The 11,927-nt window shown below is 37.8% G+C and overlaps 1 non-coding gene across 1 annotated transcript; it reads left to right on the top strand.

Moving 5' to 3' along the window:
* Nucleotides 1-11,291: 11,291 nt before the first annotated feature.
* Nucleotides 11,292-11,394, top strand: LOC116761472. The gene has a single exon (XR_004352036.1). It is a non-coding gene; the product is annotated as a U6 spliceosomal RNA (small nuclear RNA).
* The last annotated feature ends 533 nt before the right edge of the window (nucleotides 11,395-11,927 follow it).

The following is an 11,927-nucleotide window of genomic DNA, read 5'->3' on the forward strand; positions in this document are numbered from 1 at the left end:
TTAATTCCCCGCTTCTCCACAGTTTCACAGCTATTTCTCCTTTTTTAAACATCCAATACTTATCCCTGCCTTCCTCACTCTCAGCTGATTCCATACTTTACTATGATAATAGAAGCACTCAGAAAATAATGCCCTCATCTTCCCCCACCCAATTTACCAACATATCTGCAACTGTGCAAACCCTGTCTTGCTGTTGGTTACACCTGCACTATTACACAAGACCTTCACAGCGTCCCAGGTCAAAATCAAAATCAGGAAGAGGGTTAGAAAACGTGCACTAGAGCAGTGTTTCTCAAGAGTGGTATGCAAAGCATCACCAGTGTTTCTCAAGTGTGGTATGCAAAGCATCACCTGGGAACTTGCTATAACTGCAACTACCCAGGCCTATTGAATTAGAAACTCTGGAGGGTGCGACCCAGTGCTCAGGGTCTGTCAAGCCCTACAGGTGGTTCTGATGTGCACTGAGGTTTGAGAACCACTGTTCTAGAAGGGACAGATCAATTATGTTGTTTTAATGCCTGCTCAAAACAGAGTAGTGTACAAGAACTGCTTTAATTTTAAGGGGGGAGGGGCACATTTAAGCACACACTTCTTTGACTTCAAGAAGTTTAAGAAAAATTTAACTTGCTTCTAGGTTCTAACACATTATTTTTCTAGATGAAACTGAAGCCCAGTAATGTGCCCAAGTTCATATAGCTAGCCTTGATTCTGCCCTGTATTAAGGATGCGTAATGGGCAAACCAATTAACTTCCTCCTAAAATAGAGAGTTGATTTCTACACTTTTATATTAATATCCTAGGGCTGCCATAACAAATTACCACAAAGTAAGCAACTTAAAACAACAGAAATTTATTCTCTCATAGCTGTGGAGGCCAGAATCCAAAATCTAGGAGTGTCAGGAGAGTTGGCTACCACTGGAAGGTCTAAGAGAGAATCCGTTCCATACCTCTCTCCTAGCTTCTGGGAGTTACTGGCAACCCTTGATGTTCCTTGGCTTGTAGATGCATCTGTCCAATCTCTTCATCTGTGTTCTGTGGCATTTTCCCTCATATGTCTATCTCTGTGTCCAAATTTTCCTCTTCTTGAAATCTTGCCGTTTGAGACAACATGGATGGACCTTGAGGGCATTACGCTAAGTGAGACAAGTCAAACAGAGAAAGACAAATACTGTATGATATCACTTACATGTGAAATCTAAAAACGCTTAACTCATGGAAACAGAGAGTAGAGTGGTGGTTACCAGGAGCTGGGGGTATGGGAAGTGGGGAGATGTTGGTCAAAGGGTACAAACTTTCAGTTATAAGATGAATAAGTTCTGAGGATCTAACTCACAGCATGGTAATCATAGTTAATAAGAGTTCTGTATTGTATCTTTGAAAGTTGCCAAGCGAGTAGACCTTAAATGTTCTCACCATAAAAAAAAGGTAATTAGGTAAAGTGATGAAAGTATTAGCTAATGCTATAATGGAAATCATTTTGAAACACATATGTATCAAATCAATACTTTGTACACCTTACAGTTAAACAATGTTATATGTCAATTATATCCCAATAAAGCTGAAAAAAACTCCAGAAAGCCCCAATTTTCCTCTTCTTATAAGGTCACCAGTCATTTGATTAGGGCCCACCCTAATCCAGTATGACCTCATCTTAATCCGTTTACTTCCCCCGAAGACCCTATTTCCGAATAAGGTCACATTCACAGATACTGGGGGTTAGAATTTGAACATATCCTTGAGATAAAGGAAGAATACAATTCAACCAAGTAAATCTTCCTTTTACATTTCAAAGACTATGGAAGGGGGAAAATGAAGTAAAGAATTTGCCCCAATAGAAATCCAGATTTGTACAATCCTCTGTGAAGCACCAACTCACAGCATCTATGGCGCTTAGGAACACTGCCTGTCACCTCAGCACACCCCATATAAGAAACATTGCGTTTCCTGCTGGACCAAGGATGCTGACTCCTGGAATCTGCCTCCAACACTGCCACTACCCATGGGACCATCCCAAAGTGAGATGCTTCCTCCCATCCCACACTGTCAGACCTACCCTAAGGCCACAGTTTAATTCCAAACCTAAAGAGAAAATAAAATGGCATAAATTTATATTATTTCATTTTATAGTGTACAAAAATTTTAATGATCTCAGTAAGAGGAATGTGGTATGAACATGTTGGTATGATTAATGATCCTTATTTTACTTTATAAGAAGCCTTGACCAAGCACTTTACAGCTACGAGTAGAAACGAGAGCAGCTCTGCCCAGTGTCTTCTTTGCTTGTTTTTGCATTATTAATTTTTCTCAATCTATTGCTTCCTAGTAGGAATCTTTTAGAAACACTTGTCAGTTTGGGGAAGGGTTAGTATAATTACGACCGGATATTATAATCCATAAATCCGCTTCACTAGGTACAGGTATCAATAAATTGTGATATATCCCAATACAACTCCTATGTTGTGAAATGGCTGCTGTTTTTTCAGGATGTATTGGGAAATGTACACCATGTATGATTGTCTCTTGTACATCCAAGTGAAGAAGCCAGGACCAATTTGTATATTTAACATCAAATAAAATATCATTTTTTGATAATATTATATAACTATTTGATTAAAATTATGTAAGTGATTAAAATTCTTACAATTTCTCCCTATTTCAATGGCTCCCCTTACACACCCATTTTGAGAACACCAATACAGGAAACATCAACATCCATCTAAAAGAAGCATCCAATAAATCCTCTTGTAGGTCTTCAATGCTCCAACCTCATCTCAGTTACCCTCTCTTTTCTTTCGCCATCACCAGCACGTCCATCTGACCTCAAGCTTCTGTACTTCTAGATTGCTTGACGAACTATTATTTAAAACCTAATGTTATATTTCATAGAGAAAATCAGTCTCATTATCCTTGTATCACACCTCTTTCACCTCTTCACTTCCTTCTCGGTCCAGTATAAAAGAGGCAGCAAATTGTGTGGGTTAAAATCTAGGATTCAAGAGTCAGACAGACCTGGGTGTGTGACACAGAGAGAGTTGCTTGACTTCTCTGAGCCTCAGTCTCTTCGACATGGAAAGTGGGGATAATAACAGGAAACGCTAGTCTTCTTTGGAATATTAAATAAAATAATGCATGCAAACTGTCATCCAGAAGGCTTGTGGTTCTAAAAATAGAGTCGACTGCAAGAAATGTTTCTGCACAGTCAAGGTGAACGAAGTCTGGGAGTATCCAGTGCATTTAGCAGCATAAGATAAATGTGCTGCAGTAGTAGCATTATTATGCCTGTTGATTTCTTTCTTCATCCCTCTCTAGACTCTGTACCATTCTATCACATCTGAATGTGGAAACATCATTCAAATGCTGACACTTTGTTACCGTCTGCCCTCCTTAAAATCTTGTCCTTCCCTTATTGACCCCTGATACTCCTCTAGTTTTTGATGATGGTTTTCTGGCTCCTATTTGTTAACTCTCCCAGCTTCAAAACTGAGATCTCAATTTGGACACTATCAATGGTCCAGCATTAAAGATACTGAGGCACAGAAAAGAAAAAGGAAATACAGGGGAGTAGGCTGGAGTAATCTATATCCCGGAGTCTATCCCCAGGGCTGCCACTATATGTACTATATTGTTTTTAGGATTGGAATTTAGCACCATTAAAGAATTTGGTTCAGAAAATAATAAATGTGTAGTGGAAAACCAAGTTGAGGGCTCTATTTCTACCTGAATCAGGCGATCATGAACTCGACAACAAAACACGCTCTGTAGTCATCTGTCATGCAGTGCCCGTGGTATCTTAGGTCCAAGTCATCTGTAGCTGGCCAAACTAGTTTTAAGGACAAAACTTCATTTTTGAATTTTTGGTTAATTTGTGCATTCAAGGCTTGATTTTGAATGCATGGTTCTGCTGGAAATTTAGGGACATGTGGCTTAAACTGTCACTTTGAGTGACACTTTCTCATATATATGTTGCTGAAGTCTCTATAGATGTAAACCGCAGAAATGGAACAATTAGAGCAGTGGTTGCTGAAGCATACAGGAAAGTTTCTCCACCAGCTATTCTCATTTCTCTGGTTTCCATGCAGTCCCCCAGCACCCTTTCATCTTACATAAGGTTGTTTTCCTCAACTGGTCAAACTTTGTAAGTCAAGCAGCATTTCTGTGAAGCCAGCCATTCTTTCCAAGTTTCTAGAGATGAGATAAAACTAATAAAAGCAAAACCTCTGCATAAAAGACACCTCCGGTACACAAAATAGCAGTCTTTGAAGTTTATTGGAAACATTATATTTTATATTACTAGCACCCAGAATAGAAGTTTGAGCATTTAAATTGAGCTTCTAAGATTCTATTAGAGGATGATTTACATTTGAAGCATCTAGGACATTTAATTTTACAAACTTTGAAGCCAAGAAAATGTTCTTAGGATTTATAGCTTGGGGAAAAATACATAAAAGTGGTAATAAAAGGAAATATTCCGTTTATACTTTCTTTGGGATTACGTATAGAGTTACATTTTGATGGTCTGCCCAGAATTTCAAAACCTTGGATGTATATATCAAAGGTACTCCGTACATGCCTTCTTCTTTGCCTCTATTACTTCAGACCCTCAATTTCCCTTGACCTCAAGCAGAGACTGAATGCCATTGATTTCTTGTCTGCAACATGCATACCAGGTTATCATGATCAGACCTGAATCAGAAATCTTCATGTCTTCTCAAATGCCAAAAAGACACAGCCATTTTAGAAGACAATTCCACTTGAGAAGACAATGGCTAATTATGAACCCAGTGGCTAATTATGAACCCAAATTCCTTGTGAAATACGGCACCTGATGTAGAGGAAAACTGAAAGGGGTCATTTCTCACAATGTGGGCAGACATTTATTTGTATTCAGTTGCTTGCAATTCCTTTCAAGTTCTCACCTCCTTCTTACATTTTAGGCTCCAGTGCCGTGGAGCACACACTTTTAAGAGTCTAGCTACTGCTAACAAACCAGGAACACTGTGCTTTGTGAACTGTTTATATTATGCATGTTTACACATTCCAGCATTATGCTGGCTTTCAAAACATGTAACATATTCAACACATCCTAAACTTGTTCTCTTTAATGAGTTAAAATACCTTTAAATCCTCCAGTGACATGAGTCATAGCAAGAAACACTGAAAAAAGAGGAGAAATGAGCATAAATTTCACTCAAGCAGCCCTTGTATCATATGCAAGAAAGGCCAACGTGTTATTATTTGGGTATTGCAAAGGATAAAACAAATTCTTTGAAAAATTTTACTAGTAAATGTAAAATGCAAAACCATAAAACTCCTAGCAGATGACCTAGATGACCTTGAATACCGCAGTAACTTTTTAGATACAACACCAAAGATACAATCCATGGAAGAAATAATTGATAAGTTGGGCTTCATTAAAATTAAAAATCTCTGCTCTCTAAAAGACAATGTCAAGGGAATGAGAAGACAAACCACAGACTGGGAAAAAACATTTGCAAAAGACACATCTGAAAGAAACGTTACTCAAAATAAACAAAGAACTCTTAAAAGTCAACAATAAGAAAGTCAACAACCCAATTAAAAAATGGGCCAAAGACCTTAATAGACATTTCACCAAAGAAGATATATGGCTGGCAAATAAGCACATGAAAAGATGTTCCACATCATATGTCACCAGGGATATGCAAATTAAAACAACAATGGGGTATCACTACCTACCTATTAGAATGGCCAAAATCCAGACACTAACAGCACCAATTCCTGGTAACAAATGAAGCAATGAGAACAGTCATTCACTGCTGGCAGGACTGCAAAATGGTACAGCCACGCTGAAAGACAGTTTGGCAGTTTCTTACAAAATTAAACATGCTCTTAACATATGATCCAGCAATTACGCTCCTTGGCATTTACCCAAAGGAATTTAAAACATGTCCACACAAAAACCTGCACATGCATGTTTATAGCAGCTTTATTCATAACCGCCAAAACTTGGAAGCAACCAAGATATCCCTCAGTAGGTGAATGGATAAATTGTGGTACATTCAGACAATGAAAATAATATATATAATACATATATTCAGCACTAAAATGAGCTATCGAGCAATGAAAAGGCATAAACTTAAATACATATGACTAAGTGAAAGAAGCCAATGAAAAGACTACACACTGTATGAATCCAAGTGTATGTTATTCTGGTAAAGGCAAAACTAAGGAGACAGTGAAAGAATTGGTGGTTGCCAGGGCTGGGGAAACAGGGGAGGGATGAATAGGCAGAGCACAGAGGATTTTTAAGGCAATGAAAGTACTCTGTACCATCTTATAATGACAGATACTTGTCATTACACATTTGTCCAAACCCATAGAATGTACAACACCAAGAGTGAACCCTAATGTAAACTATGGACTTTGGATGATTATGATGTGTCAGGGTAGGTTCAGCAATTGTAACAAATGTACCACTCTGATGGAGGGTGCTGACAACAGAGGAGGCTTAGCATGCATGGGGGTAAGGAAGGGGTAATACAGGAAATCTCTGTACCTTCCTTTCAGTTTTGCTGTGGATCTAAAACTGCCCCCCAAAATAAAGCTATTAAAAATAATAATTAAATAAATTTTTTAGAAACAGAAAGGAAAAAGAGCAGGGAGGAAATGAGTGCCCTAACACAATTCCTAACAAAATTCACTTGTGAAAGCATTTCTAAGTTAATGTTCTGTACAGATGAATTAAAACTCTGCCCTTGACAATCTGAAATTCAACGAGCTTAAAATATATAATATTTTTGCATTATAGTTTCCCTCTAAAACTGTCACTGTATTCCCTGACATTTAAATTCAATATCTAGGCTCAATCAGTAGATACGGATGCATTTGAGATCCCTGAATCACCTAAGTGCTCTAGACAGGTGTCTGCTAAGAAACACATAATCCATTTAGTGGAGGCCTATAATATTTGTTTTGTTTTCACAGAGGGTGTTGGATTATTGAAGCGGAAATATGCCAAGAAGTTTTTAGAGTACCGTTCCATTTAAAAAAGTTGGACTTTGCATTATTTAAAGCTATGATAATTTAACTCAGCTCTAATCCTCCAGTCTGACCAAATCTATTATTTTCTATATCTCCTAAATTTCAGGTTTCCTGTTACTAACCCCTGCATCATACAAAAAGTTTCAGGGAGGAAAACATATCATTCACTTTCAAAGTGTTTAGTCTGTCTCCTTATCTTTTTCTTTTCAGAAGGCAGGCAATAGACACTAGTGTGTTGAAACGGAGTTAGGAAAAACAAATAACGGTAAACCTACTACTGACTGTTTGACCGTGGGGAAGTCATTTAATTTCTCTTTATTTCAGCTTAGTCATCTGCAAACTAAGGTAATAAACTTGTTCAAACGACTACGTTTTTAAAGGGCAAACGTGCTAAAGTAGTTCAGGATTTGCTAGTCTGTTTGTTGAGAAATAATATGAATTCAAAATATTATCATTATTTACCTAATCATATACAATATCTACCATGGGCCTTTTAGTTACCAAGGGTGACAGTGTTTGTTGTAGAGTAGGAGTTGCACAGTGAATTCAGCTCTTTCATTTTGTGATCTTGAGCAAATTACACTTGTGTTTCTTCGGCTGCCTAGAACCTGAACTACTTTTTTATACCTGGAGAATGCCTCATCGTATACCTTGTTGTTGAACTCTCTCCCACTATAGAACCTGAAAAAAACAAAAACCCACTCCTCTGCCTTTCACTACTAGCACCTAGGGTATTGGCACAGAACCTAGCCTTCTCCAAATAGATTCTTCCACCTGAGACTCTGAACTCGGATTAAATGAAATAGGCATTGAGAATAGAATTCATTTTGTCAATGGGAATGGCAGTGGTGGGGATGGGAGCTCTGGGAGTTTCCACAGGGCTGTTCCTACTAAATGCTGCTACTTTATTAGGCGAGGGGCTGACATGGGGATTTAGCTGGTCGTTCATGGTATCTATCTCAACTTTATACTGAGGAACTGGGAGAATCCAGAGGACGAACTTAGGGTGTGATATTTCATATCAGAATTCCATTTATCACGTGACCCTTCCAGAACCCTCATTCAAACAAATGGACTCAGTGGTGTTCTAAGTTCCCAGCAATTAGATTTAGCTCAGAACTGGTACAATTAAGTCCAAAGAGATCTGTGTATTTCTCAAGCTGTCCTAGTACACTAGGGAGGCTGGAGGACATGTTTGGGGTAGGCTGAAAAATGGCCCCTGACAATATACTCCACATCCCAATTCCCAGAACCTGTGAAAACAATGGCCCTCTGTATCCTCTAACCATGGGTTCTATATCCATGGGTTCTGCATTCACGGATTCAACCAACTGCAACTGAAAATATGTTTTTTTAAATCCTGAAAGATCCAAAAAGCAAAACTTGAATTTACTGCTCACTGGCAGCTACTTATGTAGCACTTACATTATATTTACAACTATATACATAGCATTTATATTGTATTAGCTATTATAAGTAATCTTAAGATGATTTAAAAGATGTACATAGGTTATATCCAAATATGACACCGTTTTACATAAGGGTCTTGAGCATCCTCAGATTTTGGTATCTGCAGGGTTGGTGGGGATGGAATTAATCCATCACAGATACCAAAGGACAAATGTATCATCTTATACAGCAAAAGATGCAATTAAGTTAAGGCTCTTGAGAGGAAGAGTTTATCCTTATTTTTCTCATGGACCCTAAATGGAATCATAGGTATCCTTTTAATAGAGAGGCAGAGGGAATTCTGAAACAAACATACATAGGAGAGAAAACAATGTGAAGATACAGCAAAGAGAGATTTCTTTTAACATCTTTATTGGAGTATAATTGCTTTACAATGATGTGTTAGTTTCTGCTTTATAACAAAGTGAATCAGCTATATATATACATATATCCCAATATCTCCTCCCTCTTGTGTCTCCCTCCCACCCTCCCTATCCCACCCCTCTAGGTGGTCACGAAGCACCAAGCTGATCTCCCCGTGATATGTGGCCGCTTCCCACTAGCTATTGATTTTACGTTTGGTGGTGTATATATGTCCATGCCACTCTCTCACTTCGTCCCAGCTTACCCTTCCCCCTCCCTGTGTGCTCAAGTCCATTCTCTATGTCTGCGTCTTTATTCCTGTCCTGCCCCTAGGTTCTTCAAAACCATTTTTATTTTTAGATTCCATATATATGTGTTAGCATACAGTATTTGTTTTTCTCTTTCTGACTTACTTCACTCTGTATGACAAACTCTAGGTCCACCCACCTCACTACAGATAACTCAATTTCGTTTCTTTCTATGGCTGAGTAATTTTCCATTGTATATATGTGCCACATCTTCTTTATCCACTCATCTGTCGATGGACACTTAGGTTGCTTCCATATCCTGGCTATTGAAAATAGAGCTGCAATGAACATTGTGGTACATGACTCTTTTTGAATGATGGTTTTCTCAGGGTATATGCCCAGTAGTGGGATTGCTGGGTCATATGGTAGTTGTATTTTTAGTCTTTTAAGGAACCTCCATACTGTACTCCATAGTGGCTGTATCAATTTACATTCCCACCAACAGTGCAAGAGGGTTCCCTTTTCTCCATACCCTCTCCAGCATTTATTGTTTGTAGATTTGTTGATGATGGCCATTCTGACTGGCGTGAGGTGCTACCTCATTGTAGTTTTGATTTGCATTTCTCTAATGATTAGTGATGTTGAGCATTCTTTCACGTGTTTGTTGGCAATCTGTATATCTTCTTTGGAGAAATGCCTATTTAGGTCTTCTGCCCACTTTTGGATTGGGCTATTTGATTTCTTGATATTGAGCTGCATGGGTTGTTTGTAAATTTTGGAGATTAATCCTTTGTCAGTTGCTTCATCTGCAAATATTTTATCCCATTCTGAGGGTTGTCTTTTTGTCTTGTTTATGGTTTCCTTTGCTGTGCAAAAGCTTTTAAGTTTCAGTAGGTCCCATTTGTTTATTTTTGTTCTTATTTCCATTTCTCTAGGAGGTGGGTCAAAAAGGATCTTGCTGTGATTTATGTCATAGAGTGTTCTGCCTATGTTTTCCTCTAAGAGTTTGATAGTGTCTGGCCTTACATTTAGGTCTTTAATCCATTTTGAGTTTATTTCTGTGTATGGTGTTAGGGAGTGTTCTAATTTCATTTTTTACATGTAGCTGTCCAGTTTTCCCAGCACCACTTATTGAAGAGGATGTCTTTTCTCCATTGTATATTCTTGCCTCCTTTATCAAAAATAAGGTGACCATATGTGCATGGGTTTATCTCTGGGCTTTCTAACCTGTTCCATTGATCTATATTTCTGTTTTTGTGCCAGTACCATACTGTCTTGATTACTGTAGCTTTGTAGTATAGTCTGAAGTCAGGGAGCCTGATTCCTCCAGCTCTGTTTTTCTTTCTCAAGATTGCTTTGGGTATTTGGAGTCCTTTATGTTTCCATACACATTGTGAAATTTTTTGTTCTAGTTCTGTGAAAAATGCCATTGGTAGTTTGATAGGGATTGCAATGAAACTCTAGATTACTTTGGGTAGTATAGTCATTTTCACAATGTTGATTCTTCCAACCCAAGGACATGGAATATATCTCCATCTGTTTGTATCATCTTTAATTTCGTTCATCAGTGCCTTATAATTTTCTGCATACAGGTCTTTTGTTTCCTTAGGTAGGTTTATTCCTAGGTGTTTTATTCTTTTTGTTGCAATGGTAAATGAGAGTGTTTCCTTAATTTCTCTTTCAGATTTTTCATCATTAGTGTATAGAAATGCAAGAGATTTCTCTGCATTAATTTTGTATTCTTCTACTTTACAAAATTCATTGAGTAGCTCTAGTAGTTTTCTGGTAGCATCTATAGGATTCTCTATGTATAGTATCATGTCATCTGCAAATAGTGACAGCTTTACTTCTTCTTTTCCAGTTTGGATTCCTTTTTTTTCTTTTTCTTCTCTGATCAGCAAAGAGAGATTTGAAGATGCTGGCTATGTGGCCAAAAGCAAAGAAATGCTAGCCACAGAAGCTGAAACAGGCAAGGAACAGATTTTTCCTGTCAAGCCTCTGGAGTGAGCACAACCCTGGAAGCACCTTGATTTAGGCCCCTAGTGAAACTAATTTTGGACTTCTGGCCTCCAGAACTGTGAGAGGATAAATTTCTGCTGTTTTAAGCCACCATATTTGTGGTAATTTGTTACAGCAACCACAGGAAACTAATATACAATCCATTATTACATCCATAAATACAGCAAATGTATTTTCTAAAATATTGGCTGAGTGATTGCTTCAGCAGCACATATACTAAAATTGGAACAATACAGAAATTAGCATGGCCCCTGCCAAGGATGACATGGAAATACATGAAGCTTTCCATATTTTTAATGCATATTCAGATGTTAACAATAAATTCAAAAGAATAAAGAAAATTATTAGCTGAAATGGAAAATGAGAATAAAAAGCCTAAATGTCAAATATATAGGTTTTGTAAAATAATTTATATTAACATGAAAGGATATAAGGGAAAAATGAAAAGAATAAATCTTAAGAAATAGGGGGGAAATCTTCCTTAATTAAGACATCGCTGTATCAAGGCCAAAGTCCTTTTCTGAGACCTTCATCATTACTGCCTGATGATCCATAGGATTACAATAAAATATGAGGCATCCTAACTATACTTAGATATAAAATGAGGTGGAATGATCATGGAATGGTGATAAGAACACTAGTTTTTCAGGATGTAAATGAATGAGAACAGGAAAATGGTTGTTGAGACATAGATAGGAAGAACCACCAATCTGAGAAACATAGGAATGACTAGAGTTACCGATAGCTTCCAGAGGGAATTCTGATTTAATTTGCATTCAGCAAGCAGCTCATGACAGCCTCATGTACTTTTCCACTATAACACATCCA

This window comes from Phocoena sinus, chromosome 10 (genome assembly GCF_008692025.1).
Source record: "Phocoena sinus isolate mPhoSin1 chromosome 10, mPhoSin1.pri, whole genome shotgun sequence".
Lineage (NCBI taxonomy): Eukaryota > Metazoa > Chordata > Mammalia > Artiodactyla > Phocoenidae > Phocoena > Phocoena sinus.